General features: G+C 33.6%; 2 protein-coding genes across 2 annotated transcripts in view; both read right to left on the reverse strand.

Moving 5' to 3' along the window:
- LOC118738827 (Ig-like and fibronectin type-III domain-containing protein 2) overlaps positions 1–2582 on the reverse strand; it is a 138061-nt gene extending 135479 nt beyond the window's left edge. The window contains exon 1 of the mRNA XM_036469830.1: positions 2511–2582. The gene's annotated coding sequence lies outside the window, so the exon portion shown is untranslated. The remainder of the gene's footprint in view (positions 1–2510) is intronic.
- Positions 1–16163, reverse strand: part of LOC118740064 — an 806655-nt gene that overhangs the window by 617520 nt on the left and 172972 nt on the right. The window lies entirely within an intron of this gene.

A 16163-nucleotide genomic window follows, 5' to 3' on the forward strand; every position in this document is an offset into this window, starting at 1 on the left:
CTCAACAGAAAAATATGTTTTCACCGTCGCCTGAGTTATTTACTATGAATTTCATTGTTAAGTCTTGCATTCAATTTCACCACTTTGACTCTATGTACATTCAGCTGCTCGTAAATAGAATCTATACACATATACATACGTACATAAGTATTAATACTCGCATAATATATATGTAATAACATTAGTAATACCTCCACTTTGCCACATAACTTAACTCGCGACTCGCGCCAAGGCCTTGCCGTTGACATACATACTTATTTATTTCCAAGGCATTCGAAGTATGAGCCTAAGACGCGGAAGCTCTTAAGCCGCAGCTTACTTACTTACTTAGTCTACAGCTTAGCACCAGTTGCTGCTACTTGCGGTTGGTTGCGACTTAAGATTGAAGGCTTAAAAGTTGTATAGAATATTGGATTGCAATCGATAAGGGCTTTGGTATTTGACGAAAGTTATAAAAGAGAGCATTGTGTTAGTTCGGTAAGGAGACGTAAATAAGTATATGTGGCTAAGCATGTGAATTTTGAGTGGAAATTGCAAGACAACCTTAATGAAACTGTTGAGAATTGCATGCAAATAGCTGGGAGTTAAAGAAAAGAGTAGGAAGTGGAAATTCGACAAGTCGTACGTAGACTCCATCCTTATTCAGCTTGTGTGTATACAAATTCAATAAGTAGCAGCCTGCAAGTGGCAGAAGGCATACAGGAATAATCTGCTTGGTTGTGCCTTGCCTTGCAATTTCATCTGCTATGCAGTTTCCCTCTATTTCCTTATGGCCAGGAACCCAAGTGATGCGAATTCTGTTTTGCTTAGCCATCTCCTGTAGAGATATTCGGCAGTCCAGCGCAATCTTTGAGTAAAACGTGACAAAGTTCAAAGCTTTGATTGCAGCCTGGCAATCACTAAAAATCATTTCGGTTCCGAAATTATCAGCAGCCTCTATGATAGCTGAAATATTCTTCAATAGTCTAATAACCTAAAAGAAATTTTTAGGGAAAGGTTTCGTGAGAAAACGCCCCCTCCTACCTTACCGTCGAGTTTCGAGCCATCTATGTAGATGTCAATATTATCGGGTGGAGTATTACAATCTTCTTTCCACTCCTCCCTGCTAGGGATTCCTGTGCCAAAGTTGCTTTCCGGAACCGATATCGAAGCGCAGCGGTCTGTGCTGTTCGGAATGAAGCAAAATTTATTTAATTTACAACATTGTTCCTGGACTTTGGGTTGCCATTGGGATGCTGCTCTTAAGCGAAGAGCAGCGAACGCTGCCATCTGATGTCCTGCCAAATCCAGTGGTAGAAAATCTAAAATATCGTTCAGAGCATTGTTTGGCGTGGTTCTGAGCGCTCCACTTTTGCAAATCCAATGCAGGCCACCCTCGTATAGGTGTAAAAGAAAAAAACTAATAACTCTGTGACTGCTGTCCGAACTTGGGTAACAAATTACGGTCTCGCGCTGGCAACTAAGGCGGTACTTATGTCAAGCCGTAAAATGTGAGATGAAATAAACATAAAAATCGGTGACTATATTTCCAGCGAGCTTTCCAAATACTTACGAAAGAATTGTGATTGATGAAAGGCTTAACTTCAAAGCCCACCGCTGTTCCTTTTTTTTGTTGACGGTGTTACGCTTTTTTTTTTCATACAAAATTATGTTAGACCATTTTTTTTGAAAGAGAACCAAATGAGCAGCAATTTTCACTCGCACTTTATTATACTCAATTTTAATGAGTTACAAAACTGCAAACCAAATTTTTTCTACAGATTCTAATTAAAAAGTTTGAAATTTTGTCGAAACATTGCAGAATTAATTTTTATAGTCTTTGCACAAAGTTGGCAATTTGGTATTATATCGTGTTTGTTAGGAAAAGAGCTTTACTTTCATAAAATAAATAATAAACTAAGGAGAAATAGCCAAAACTTACTAAAATATCGAGGCCTAATTTCATGTTGTGGCCACTGTATGTATTCCTCGATTCGAATCACAGGCATTCAGATTAGAAAATAATAACTTTTTATAAAGAAAATTACGATCATATACCAACATCACTTAAAACTCGTTCATAGGGATGCCATTTTAATGAGCTGTTAAGGCGTCGGAACACGGAATACGGGAAAAAATACAGAACATTTGGCGTCCCGTATAAAATAAAAATAAATTACCAGGACAATGAGTCAAAAAAGAGGACTGTCCTGTATAATACAGGACGGATGGTCACCGTAATCATACTTGTCGATATCAGGGCTGACCTCTTTCGAATTGGGCAGCGTAGCCTTGTAGGTAGCGTTTTCTTCTACAATATATTTTCGATTTTCAAACATGTAAATCGAAACTGCTTTGAATAGATCGCAGTAGCTGAAAATTTAAGCTTTTTTTTGGAAAAATTGGTTAGTGAATCGATGTTATACTTAATATTATTGTTACCAATATTTCTATTTATACTAATATAGTGTGTATACGTGTTGAAAAATTTAACATGGCTGAATAAAATAATAAAAATTTGAAATACTTACAAAAATAATATTTCGTATTATTTTAATGATGTATTTATTCTTCACATTTAGCAAGGGCTTTTATTTCTTACCTGCAATGAAAGAGAAATATTTTTTTAGTGAAGTAAATACAGAAAATCGCTACAATTCGCAAAAAATTAAGATTTGATAATATGTATGGAACGACTTTTTTCAACATCCTTTCCAGCAGATTCGGATTCTACGTAAAATTCTTAGAAAAAAAGTTTAGCTCTAAAGAAAGTTTCGAGCCCACCAAACTTTAATAGAAGCTGCACATCTTTAATTAATCGATGTTAATATGAAGTTTAATACATATTTATTGATGTGTTTTTTTAGCAAACTTGTGCTTGGCAATGTTCTGATACAAATAATTTTTTTTTGATAACATTTTCGTATGTAAACAACCGCAAGATGGCGCCATAAATTGACTTTAGAGCTACATATCGCTTATACCTTTTCAAAAATGTTGCAGAAAATAAGTTTCTTTTCGAAATTTTCGGAATATCTTATACATACATGGTATATGTATATATGCATATGTATACAGTAATACAGTGACCTAGACCACCGCTTCTAAAATGGAGGAAAATATTTTTTATTGGGAAACGAAAAAATATGAACTGTCAAGTCGGGAAAGCTGGTTTCGACCGGAAGTGGACTAAACTGATCAGCAGTTCAGTTTTTTCAATGAGACATACATATTTTGACTACGGAATCGAATTCGGCGGATGAAAATATGTATGTAAGTTTTGTTAAAAACTTTTTTCTCGGAAATGCCTTTTTCAACCTCTAATGGTCCATCGAACTTCAACTCCTCTTGGAATTCTAAAATATCTATAAAACTCATTTTTCCAAACCAAAAGTATAAATAAAAAAATTTAAAAATAAAAAAAAACATAATTTAGCTCGAAATCTTTCATTCGATTGCTTTACAAACCGACACCAAGTGGTTCGCCACATTCGATAGACACTTAAATTCCAACAATAAAAGTATTAACAGCAGATTGCCTCAGAAGTTCCCGCCTGCCTCGCCTCATAGTCCGCACTTGCACATATGTATGTGCTTACTTTTCCGATTTATGGCAATAGTGTTGATTTTATTGAAAACAGCGAGCCGTAGAACACAAGAGGGACTTCTTTATTTTATTTCACAAAAATAACTTGGTGTCGTTCTTTTTTCGGCGAAATCTTCATTCCATTTTATAGTTATGTATCACGTACATTTTTATAGTTTTATAGCATACTGCATTTAAAAAATGTTTATGTGGCTAGCACGTTGATAGCGAAAGCGCAGGGAGGACCAGCACCAGGGCAAAGGAATCAGAACGAATGAGCACACAGAGGATTGGGGGCGACTGGACAAACGATATGCCGCAATATTTACACTTTCGACCCTGGCTGGAGCATTGCAGAGCAATCCCCTCCCCCCCCCAAAGAGGAAGCTAACATAAATACGAATATTTTAGTAGCAATACAAATATTTATTAATGTTACGAGTAGTACACAGTAGATGTGTATCTGTGTATGTGTGCAAACGAATGTTAGCCATTCACTGGCACATTGAAGTTTACAGTTCAGTGCAATTTCGGCAGTTCCAAGGCGAATACGAATATAATATTACATTGTTTTGTTTTCTTTTTTTTTGCAGCGAAAAAATAAAAACAACAAGAAAACGTTGTTGCAGCACAAAAAACGTAAATAAAGAGTCGGCGGCAAATCCACATGAAAATATAGTAAAATATAAATAAACGAACGGACAGGAGGAGCCACAAAAAACGGGCTTGAGCTGCATGAAATACAGGGAAACTGCAGTGAGTGTCTGAGTATTTGTGTTTTTGCGCCATGGAGTATGTTCAAATATGTATGTTTATGTATGTAAATACGAGTACAATCGAATATGCAATTGCAGCAGCAGTGTTCGTATTGAATAAACACCCATTAACAAAAAAAAAAAAAACATTTGGAACACAAACACTCATGTTCATGGTCCCTAAAAAAATATGTGTATGTATTTACCTACTCACACTTCCAAACGGATAACAGCAAGTATAAATGCGCTTATTTATCTAGCCAAATTTGCCAAAAATAGCGAAAAACAGGCGTTGTAAGTAACGGTCTGTTACATATTTTATAACTATCCTATACCCGTACTAGAGCTATAAGAGATTCGAGTGTATTAGTTGATTAAATTAGACCCTTCAAACGGGTGGCAGCCCTCTTCGTAAGTATTTTTAAGTAATTTAATTTTTTAGGCATGTGGCAACCCCGCTAAATATAGTCCGGAAATAAAGATTTTTCAAACAAACTTGGATTGATACCCATGTTTTAATAAATCATTGAACTTATTAAATAATTTGAATTTAACCTTTTAAACAGGTGTCAACCCTCTTCGAACACTTTAAAAATATTCTTAGCGTTCAAACTAAAGATTTCTTTACAATATTTCGTTTGACATCCATGTTTTGATATTTCATATAACTTGTGTCTAAGTTAACTAAATTCGACATTTCAACCAGGTGTCAACCCTCTTAAAAATATTTTCAAACTACTATCTTCTGAAACCCTCTTTAATTGGCACACATTTCTCTTATCTAACTCCCTTAATTCAAACTGAATTGGATTTTTCAAACAGGTGGCAACCCTCGCATAGTTAAGTTTAGAAACAAATATTTTCAAAACCATTTCGATTGATACCCATTTCCTAATAATTGATTTATTTTTTTAAATAATTTGAATATATTTTTTTAGCAGGTGGCAACTCTTAAAAAAAATATAACCTTATTGCACACCTGCATTTCAAGGCTTTTAATTTGATACCCCATTTTGGGAAATTGAACGGCACCATTCGTTAATATGATGGCATTGATTATTAAACAGTTTGAATTTAACTGTTAAACAGGTGGCAACTCCTTTCTAAAAAATAATACCATTTTTCACTTATACAGGCCAAGCGCATTAACTTGACAAAAAAGCCCTTTGTATATATGTAGATACCAATCGCTTTAAGCTTAAAATGGTTCCAGTAATCGGCAGCGTGGGCGTGTGTATTTCTGGGAGGAGTCACGCCCGGAATTTAATATTTCCAACTATACATAATTTAATTACCTTCAAATCTTCCGAAGTTATGCATCATGAGAATTTTAGATCATACCGGAGTTGCCATGACCCTTTTCCATTAACTCCGAAATTTGTTAAATCCCCATAAAAAATTCCAATACGCTATTGTATGGGAGAGACTATGGAACCTTTTACAACATATACATTGTTAAAGTGTCAATACGTATGGGAGGTGCCGCCACTATTGTCCATAAGTATAAGATGTATTTCTACCAGGTTCCAGTACTAAACTATAAAAACTCCCTGAGATAAAACGTATGAAAATTTTGGTATACGTATATGGGATGACCTACGCCCTCGCTTTTAGTAAAGCCCATTTTTCTCCATGAGTCAGTTTCATATATCTCCATACCAAGTTCCAGTAGTGTACCACAAACACTTTCAGAGAAGTATTTCCAATAACGCCGATGATCCCGGCTAAGCATTTATTTACAAAACTAAAAGACACATTATTTGATTTGACGTTTTCTTTTTGAAGTAGCAAGGATACAATTTTTTTTTCTTTTAATTCGAAAAAAAATACTTTTTACCATAAAAACCGACTAATATACCTATAGAAGAGCATTGTAGATAATGCTCATTTTTTAAGAGTCACTTAAAATGTATTGCTCTCTTTAAACAAAGCAGTCCAAATCATTTCACTATTACTAGGTTTTTTGATCCCGGACCGAAATTCGAAAAATGCGAAATTACTTTTGGACTGCAAGCAAACAAATGGTCTTTACTTTCTAAAAATATTTCGTTAAAAAGGCTTAAAAACTTGGAACATGTTGGCTATCAAGGCATTAAATTGTTTATAACAAATTAAAAATTTGCTTTAAAAGAATAAAAAATAGCAACGAATTTTTTCTACAAAACATTGCCTCACTGCTTTCGATCTCATTATTTTAGATTTCCCCCCGCCACACATACTACATAGATATTTGCATAATTTTGCAAGCCAACTTTTGGCCATACTTAAGCATTTGAAATTATCAAGCTAAATTGGAAAGCCAGAAATTGCACAAAGCAATTTGTATATTTCCCACAGTGCATTGCACACAAAAGTGGAATAATTTTCAAGAAAATTTGCTGCTAAGCAACCAGTAACAGCTGGTAAATTTTTAAGTGCGGAAAAATAAGCATTGCAAATGCAAACACATTTTCACCTGCACAATTTCCACAAAACATAATGCTGCAACAACAACAAAACAGCACTCGCATAGATAAGAGGAGCAACGGCAAAGGCTTAGCTGGTGAACCGCTGAGCAGCGCTTTGGGGACTGCCCAGGTCAACTGAGCTTGCATGCAGCTGAAGGTGGCGCTACGACATGTACAAAGGTATACTTATCTACAACATACTTATATATATACTTGAAAAAGTAGTCCCTCAGCGCATCCATACATACATATGTATGTATGTATGTATGCCAGCGCACATATTTATATTTGCTTTCATATGGGGGCAAATAAAATTTTACTTCTATTTGTTGTAGCATTCGTTTTGCTTTCACTAAGGAGTTGTTTACTTTTTTCCAAACGCCATAGAAGTGCAGCTAGTCATGTGGCAACTACGTCTGAAGGCAAATAAATCCACAAAATGGACGACAGCAAGCGGTTGATATACGGGCTTTGGGAGGCTCAAAGAACGAAGGAGTAAAGGAAGAAATATAAGGCAGTGGAGCATTTATAAAATATGCAAAAGCGCCGGCGGCGTTAGGACTTCTATACAAGCAGTAAAGTGATTGTTGTGTTGCCACCATACTGGTTTGTGAGTGCGCGCGGTTAGGACATGACTTTTGCGGTAAATGGTACGCTTGGCGATTGCACCTGAAATGGTCACCAAATGGCTAAGATATGCGACGAACTGCTATGAAGTCTGAAATTGTATTCAATGTCCTTCTTTTTTCTTACAGCAAAGCGTAGTGTAAACGTGAAAAGAAAAAATGGTCTTTGCATGCAATGAATTTCAATGCATCCCAAAGTGCACACAAGCATTCCCTAATTTTTAATAAGGACGCTTGCGTGTTACAAATTACAAACAATATGCAAAATTTAAACCACTAAATACTATAAGAAATTTAATTAATACGATATACATAAAACTAGATACAAAATACGTTATACAGTATGAAAAATACAAAATGAAAAATACAAAATACAATCAAGAAATTACTGAAAGCGAATAAGTAGCAAAAATCCAAATACAAAAAAAAACAATACAAAACGCAAACTAAAACATACAAAATACGATATACAAAATACCAAATACCAAACACAAAATACCACATATAAAATAAAATTACTATATAATAACCCCAAAATACAATATTCAAAATAATAAATATAATATACAAAATACGAAGCACAAAATACAAATCATAAAATACTCAATAAATAGTACAAAATACGATATACCGCATACAAAACACACTAAAAAAAAAATACAAAAAAAGCAAAATACAAAATGCAAAACGCAAAATTCAAAATGCCAAAAACAAACTGCAAATAAAAATCTACCATATACAAAATACAAAATACCAAATAAAAAATAAAAAATACCAGGGACGAAATTAAAAACTCAAGAAAAAAATGCAAACTACAAAATTTAGCTTTTCATGAAAAGTAATTTTTCTCAAATACTTGCCTCTGTTATAAGAAATCTACTCAGGTCTTTGAATATTTGCAGAAAGTGCGCGATATTTAGGCTCGATAAATATAATTTTTGAATCATACTAATGCCAAATTGTTATGTTTTATTTAGCACAAACGGAGTAAATGTGACAGCTATGTCATAAAATGCTTTTAAAATAATTGAGTGTAAATATGTACGAAAGTTACCTCGATGTAATATTTCAATTAACTAAGTTCGATTTGACTTTTTAAATTGGTATCATTTCTCTTCAAAAATATTTTCAAGTAAAAGCTTTTTTTTTTAATCCTATCCGCTGACACCCGTATTGTAATGTTTCATTTAAACTCTCATTTAACAGCACTGGAACTTTTAACAGATGGCAATTTTTTCGAAAAAGCCTTCCCAAAGCTCTCTCGTTTGGCATTGAAAATTCTAAACATGTGGCAGCTCCCATCAACTCGAATCGAATTCTCTCATTTGATACTCATACTTAAATATTAGACTTGATTTGTTTATAAAATTTATTTTAAACTTTTTGAAGAAGTTAAGAAGAAGAGACGACAGGTCGAAATTAAAAAAATCGATTTTTGAAACGATTCGAATCTAAATAAAAATAATCGAGTCAGGAAGAAATCGTCAAAAAGAAAATCGATCTCCCAAGAAAAGAAACAAAATACGGCCTACAAGAAACTGAGCGGGTTTTTCTACATTAGGACAACAATATGAATATTCAAGAGAAACTTCATAAATTCTTAGCCCTATTTAGGAAAATGATAAAGTTTTTTTCGATTTTTTGTTTTTTTTTTGTCACAAAAGAGACAAAATTTTGTTTTATATTAAAATTAACCGCTATTTTATAAAATTAATTATACATTATTACACTAGCCCAATAAAGCTTACGTATACAGATTTTTTTATTTTATTTTTTTTGTTTTTATATTCAACAATTATTATTAGGCCAAAAAATAGTAAAAACGAGTGTTTTTTTTTTGTTTTCGCAAACTGCATATTTCATTTCATAATTAACCTTTTTTGAAAAAAATTAAGTATGCAGTTTTAAGTAGCATATTTTCTTCGACACAAAGTACGCTGGACAAAATTTTTTTGTTAAGTAAACTATCGCATTCATTCATTTATTGTACTAGCCTCAAATTTAACTTTGATTACTAATTCTAATTCTTGATTCTAATGCAATGTTTTATGCATCGATTGAGAAAAAATCGAATGTCGATTCTCGACAAAAAATCGTATTAAAAGGGCTCGATTATTCGATCTTCGATTTAAACCATTTAAAAACGGCATCTCTAGTACTAAGAAAATTCATTTAAGTAAGTTTTTTTTTTTTAATTTTTAAACGGTTGGCAACCCTCGCCAAAAATGTTTTTAAAGTAAAGATTTCTTAAACCTCTTTCATTTGAAACCCATATTAAAATATTCCGCCTAACACCCACACATTTAATAATATAGAGATGTAAATCAAAATTTACATATTTGGAGATCTCATAATACAATTAATAGGCTTAATGAGGAGAATATCCTCGGCCTAACAGTTGACTAATCTTCCCAAAAATGGCGATGATAAATGTCTTTCCATCTGTCTTTAGGTATACCAACTGTATACCTTGATAAAACTTTGATTGCGTTTTTCCACAAAATTTAAATTTTGAAATAATTCTCTATAAACGTGCAATATATGTATGTAATATTTGTTTCACTTATTAATTAATTCTTTTAAACATATAAAAAGTTGGTAATACGAAGCACAAAAAAATATTCCATATTTTAATCCGCGTCACAACCTATCTGTGTGCGAAACTTCATTGAAATACATTCAGCCGTTTAAGCGTGAAAGAACAACAAACATACTCACACACTGACTCAGCCAGTAGGATTTGTATGATTTCCTTAAATCACTAAAATAGAAAATTCATACAGTTAAAAAAAAAAAACCTAAACAAATACTTGCATACACTCACTTGTACGCTTATATATAAATGCAGCTATAGAAATTTCCTCATTTAGCGCAAAAGCTGTTTTCTCTCAAACAATGTGCTGCTTTCTCTCTTCCTGTTGCCTTCCTTTCCAAAGAGCGCTGAAGTATGTATGTATGTGCGCTAGCATTTTTAAAAGAATCGTAATGAAATAATTAACTTAAAAAAGCGCAAATTCTTTCATTTTCATAGTGAAATTCTTTGGAGAATTGCATAGATGTGGCACGCTTTGCAGCAGATAACCAAAACAAAAGAAATTAAAACTAATCGCATTCGTGAAAGGTAGCAAGAAAATAAAGGTAAGGTAATGAGGAAAAATTAAATAGTTTTTAAATCAAAAACAAAAGTTGATTAAAAATTAAAACTTGGTTTTTCTTTCATTAAGATGCTTTTGGTATGATAGCAATCATTTCAGAACAACTTTCACAAGTATTGGCGGCAACTTCGTGCGAAATTTTTATTTGTAACACCACACAGAAATGTTTACAAAATTTTTTAACTTTAAACAGATGTTGGTCCTTTAAAATTATGACAACATAACATAGGCACGTTTTAAATCATTAACAAATACTGTAACAACAACAAAAATGCAATACTGTCCGCTCCTTTATCACTTGCTCCCCTAAGGTCTCCTACTTTATGTGTCCCACGCTCACACGCGCAAGCATTTGCAACATTCCCACAATTACATTAACACATACTTCAATGCTGTTTCAAGCTTTCCCATTTTCGTTTTTGTCTCTGCCCATCTTTTCCAACTCCTTTATGCCAGCTGAGCTACTTATCCTTTACAGATCCTTATGATCCTTTCCACTTACAACGATGTTTCAACGCGTTTGGCGCTAATAGACAAATAGACAACAGACAATGTCGTCCTTATGCTGTTTTATCTTTCATGCTTGTTGTACTTTACTGGGAAAAGTTGACGACTTTTGTTGTACTTGTTTTCCTTGCTGTTACTCACAATGAAGTTGGGAGGTTAGAAAAAGCAGCTTTAGAGCAACAAGTACGTACTTCAGATGTAGTATGTACGCAGACATAAATGTATGTATTTATGTACGTACGTAGAATTTGTGTCTTTAGGATGTTCCATTAGTAGTAAGGTTTTGTGAAGGACACAGAGGACCATTAGAGGCAGCTTAGAAGGAAAAGTATGAAATAAATGAGTGTATTTTGTGTTAATTGGAGAACATTAATTATGCTAGTGTGTATACAGGCTACAAGAATTTATACTTACACACGTTTGTACAAACATATTTGTGTGGAAGTTTTTACTTTGGTTATACATTAAATATATTAAAGTGGTAAACAAATTTGGAACGCTGTGAAAAATAATGAAAAGGAATTCCATATGAAAAGGAATTCCATATGAATTCGAACACCTCACCGCTGATATCGCCATGACCTATGATATCGCTTGCATAGCATAGCCTAACCACATTCTTCGTGATTGAAAAGCTTACCAATTTTGCTTTCGCGATGCACTGGACCTAGTACACCCTTTGGAGAAATCCGCTGCGTACAGCTTCGATGAGGTTTCCATACCGTTGGGCATATACGTTGGTGAAAGGCAGCGGCACACCCGAACGGTTGTATTGAACACCATCTTAATGTCCAGACTAAATATCTGTGTTCGTATGGAATAGTAGCTTATGTCGGAAAGCTTGCTTTAGTATACTGCGGCATACTCTTTATTCTTTAAACGACAAGGAATTTTTTGATGAGATTAATTAAGAATATTGACTTGCTAGTATCGGAAATATTTCTTGCACGTTTATTTGCCAAAAGTTGTTCAACGGCTCGGCGCCAGCGAGTCATTCGCAATCGTATGCTGCGAATGCCGCATTATAGTAAAGCCAGCCTTTCGACATAAGCTACTATTCCATACGAACACAGATATGTTGAACGAATACATCAGCATGAACGTCTACGGCAGGCCGATGCCGGTAGAGCTACGCTGACTGCGAGGAGCTTTGATTTTACGCTCAATCCTTATCAAAATAGAAGATTTGGATGCCTTGGTCATAAGGTCAAGCGACGAGTGGTAAGAAGTATGCGCAATTCCGTAAACGACCAAATAACTCGCAATCTAAGCCTTAACAACACGCTGTACAACAGAGCTGTCTTAGTAGCATTGAACTTATGGAAGGCTATAGAGGTTGTAGGCTCTAATTTGGAAATCTGAGCGATAGAGCGGGCAAACAGATAGGGGGATTTCCCAAATTTGCCAACTTCACTTAGTGGTTTGTATATGAGTGTATCGAGGGCCCTTGTGGTGCCACAAGGTGGGTATACCAGGGCAGTGCTACGATTACAAAAAGCGTTCTTTTCTGGCACAAAAGTCTTACGAAAAAGTCTCTATCATTCACCGCTCGCGGTAAAAAGCTATTTTCAAATAAAGTGTTTGCATATCTTTAAGCTCGCGTCGCTCCAACAGTCACAATGGCCTAGTGAGCAGATAACAGTCGTTCCATTCGAAAGATCGGAGTTCGATTACATGGGCTGCGGATTTTTTTTTTTGTAACTTAATTTTCTTTTAATTTTTATATTGTTTTAAAAAGAAAAATATATTTTTTTTTATTTTATTTAATTTTTAGAAGCTTTTCTTGTGTATTTATTCCCTTTTTAATAAATTTTTTTAACTTTGTTTAATTTTTTAGAGTTATTGTTGTAGACAGAAAATTCTTTTTTAATTTTGTTGCATTTTATTCTTTCCTTTTCATGAAACTTTTTTCGTTTTTAGTTTAATTTTCTTTATATTTTTAGATTGTATAACTAGGTTAAAAAAAGAACTACATTTTTTTCATTTGTTTTAATTTTTACAAACTTATTATTTTTTTCCTTTTTTAAACTAATTTGTTTTTCTTTTGTTAATTTAGTTTTCTATTAATTTTAAAAATTTTTAAAATAAATGTAACTTATTTAATTTTTAGGGCCTTATTTTATATTTGAAAATTTTGTTTGTTTGTCTTTTTCAATTTAGTTTTTTTTTAGTTTAGATTTTTTTTCGACAGTAAAAATATTTTTTTAGATTAAATTTTTAAATATTAATATCCTTTTTTTAGGTTTTTTTTTCTTTTTCTAATTTAATTTTCATTTAATTTTTAAAATTATTGTTATTTTATTTTTTGCTTTACTTTGTTTTTAGAAAGATTGTGGTGAGTTGAAAGATAGCTGCCAAAAAAAAAAAAGAAAACAAGAACGTAAAATGACACTAAAGATGGCACAACGCTGAAACCGGTTTGTCTCCATACCAAATTTGACAAGGGATGACAGAAAATCGTTCCACATTACATGCCAGAATTGCCCTGTAAGTCTGCTGGTGTGTTTACCGGCAGCCACTTCAACCTTTCTTTTAATTTTCTCGCCTTTTTGTTAATCCTCCGACAACGAAAGTCGTCTTAGAAATATTTTACCAAACTCTACGATTTGACGTTTCGAGTGGATTCCCTAAATGCAACTCTATGAATTTCGAAGATACATCGTATGCAAATTAAGTGATGGCTATTTTGAACATATCCGAGAATAAAGCCTACGATGTATTCCATGACAGGGCTGATTCTAATTATTGTATTATCTTCTATTAACTTTTTTGCTGTGCATTCAATTTCTCGCACACTTATCTATTTATCTCCACCTTTACAGTTATTCAGTGCAAGAGTATTTTTTTCTAAACTTTTGTTTTCTTTGTACACCTCTTCCTCAGCCAACAACATCCATAGGTGCAATCGTGCATGCGTGAATGCCTGAATAGCTGCCTGCTTGTGCTGCATGTATGACTGGCTATGCAAAGAGACAGAAGTGTTGCTGCAAACTCGTGCATACTCCTAGAAAAAAAAAAATAGTAGAAGGAGTGAAAATACCAAAGCAAAGTTAACAAGTTTAATTACTGATGGAGAAGATGTTAATCTTTGAGCATACACAAGACAACAAATAAACGAAGGAACACGAAGGCATCAGCATCTGTAAATATAACTATGTAAAAAGGAGTAAGTTGTGTCACATGTGTTCAAATGGGTAGTAGGTATAACAAGGCACCACAGGACTTAATAAATGAATGCCAGCTGGCAGACATGCCTTTGGAATTTGGAGTAAAAGAAGAAAAATTAGGTAGCGGTAGCGCTTGGAAGTGAATGTAGTGAAAAAAGGATAACAGAAAAAAAATACAAAATACAAAGCTGCAACAGAGTTAAATTGAGCCAAGCGTAGTGAGCAAAGGGCGAGCAAAAAGTTGGAAAAAATGAGGTGCTTAGTTGAATGCTCTGCAGATTTTATTTAGTATTCTGTATTTTCATTTTCAACTCTGTTTCTGCACTTTCACGTTTTTGCTTTTTTTGTTTTTTATTGTTTGCTAGCTCTCACTGAAACTGGCTGACAGTTTCAATTTTGTTATCAACGCGAATGGCATCAGCAAACTATTACTGGCTTTTAGCAAACCGATGCACGGTGACTCGAAGGGCAAAAACGGATATATAAATGAGATAGAGTGAAGAGGTGTTAAATGAAATAAGTAAAATACCAAATTATATGCTTAAAAAAAGAACGTGTGCGTATGCTAACCTCCTTACAGAGTATGTAATCTAAGCAAAAAATGCAAAAAAATTAAAAAAAAAAACTATTAATCTTATATGGTTTTAGTGGCCATATACTCATATGAATATAGCTAGAACTAATCTTCTCTCCTTCATCTGCACACACGCAATTGAACGTGGCTTGGCTCATCTGCTTAAATGCTATCAGATTTTACCTAATTGAATGCACATTTACATACACACGTATATGTACATGCATACATAATAAATGAGCGTCGAAAATGCTCGTAAACAAAGTTTGGCTAGCTGCTGCAAGGCTTATTTGCGTTTTTGCACACTCATACGCCCTGTAGGTCATTGAATGTAGAAGCAATCTTGTCGAGGCAAATACATCCAAACACGCAAAGTCACTGCAGGTTCAGCTAAATCGAAAGCTGGACATTGTAGGTACATATATGGGAAAATGTTGGTTCTACGTACGTATCTTCACACATGCATATGTACATATGTATGTGTGTAAGCGTACTGCTTATTTTCTATTGACGTTCAGCAGTTTGTTCCACCGCAAGCCTTGGAGGTGAAAATTGGTCAAGTAGACGCAAACAATTTTGGAAATTTTGGCTTGTCTGATACAGTTTGTCTATTTTCCTGTCACAAACGCCTAAGGCTTAGCAAAATTATGTGAATGTATTGCTGTGCTGACGTACATTTACATACATACATATGTGCCTAAATGTGTTGATGAATGTCTAGATAAAAAACCGTAAAATGAAGGCATTTGATGCAAATGAGATTATTTGAGATCAGTGCATACAAAAAAGTGTGATTTACTTAATAGTGAAAAAATTTTTGTTGTGGAAATCGTACCTACTATGCGTTTTGTAATAACTAAAAAATAACTATTGTTTTTTATTATTAAAGGCAAGAAATGCTTTTTTTTTAAATTTCTTAAGTCGAAAGTTTCTAAGAAATATTTGAGGAGAAAATTTCCGACCTTTATTTCTTTTTAACCGACTTCATAAAAAGGGAAAGGTTATCAATTTGTCTGAATATTTTTTTCTATGTATTTTACCGCATAACTTTGGACCAGGTTAACCGATTTCTATAATTTCTTTAAAATAAAGTTGTTACCTCACAGGTAGTCCCATATTAATTTAGTTGAAATCCGATCATCGGATCATGAAGAAATTAACGATAACCTTAAATTTTTAAGTGCGAATTGAAGTCGGTTTTGTTTTTTGCTTAAAAATTACTTGTTATTTTGTAGGTATTCAAAAAAGAAAATTTTCAAATAAAACCCAATAGTGTTAAAAAAAAATCCCGAAAAAATCTGAATAAAATACCGAAAAGTCCAGGGAAAATCCGAAAAATCTCTACATAATTCAATTATAATTAAAAA

The sequence above is a fragment of the Rhagoletis pomonella genome, unplaced genomic scaffold, assembly GCF_013731165.1.
Source record: "Rhagoletis pomonella isolate Grant_MI unplaced genomic scaffold, Rhpom_1.0 Rhpom_scaffold_00005, whole genome shotgun sequence".
In the NCBI taxonomy this organism is placed as follows: Eukaryota; Metazoa; Arthropoda; class Insecta; order Diptera; family Tephritidae; genus Rhagoletis; species Rhagoletis pomonella.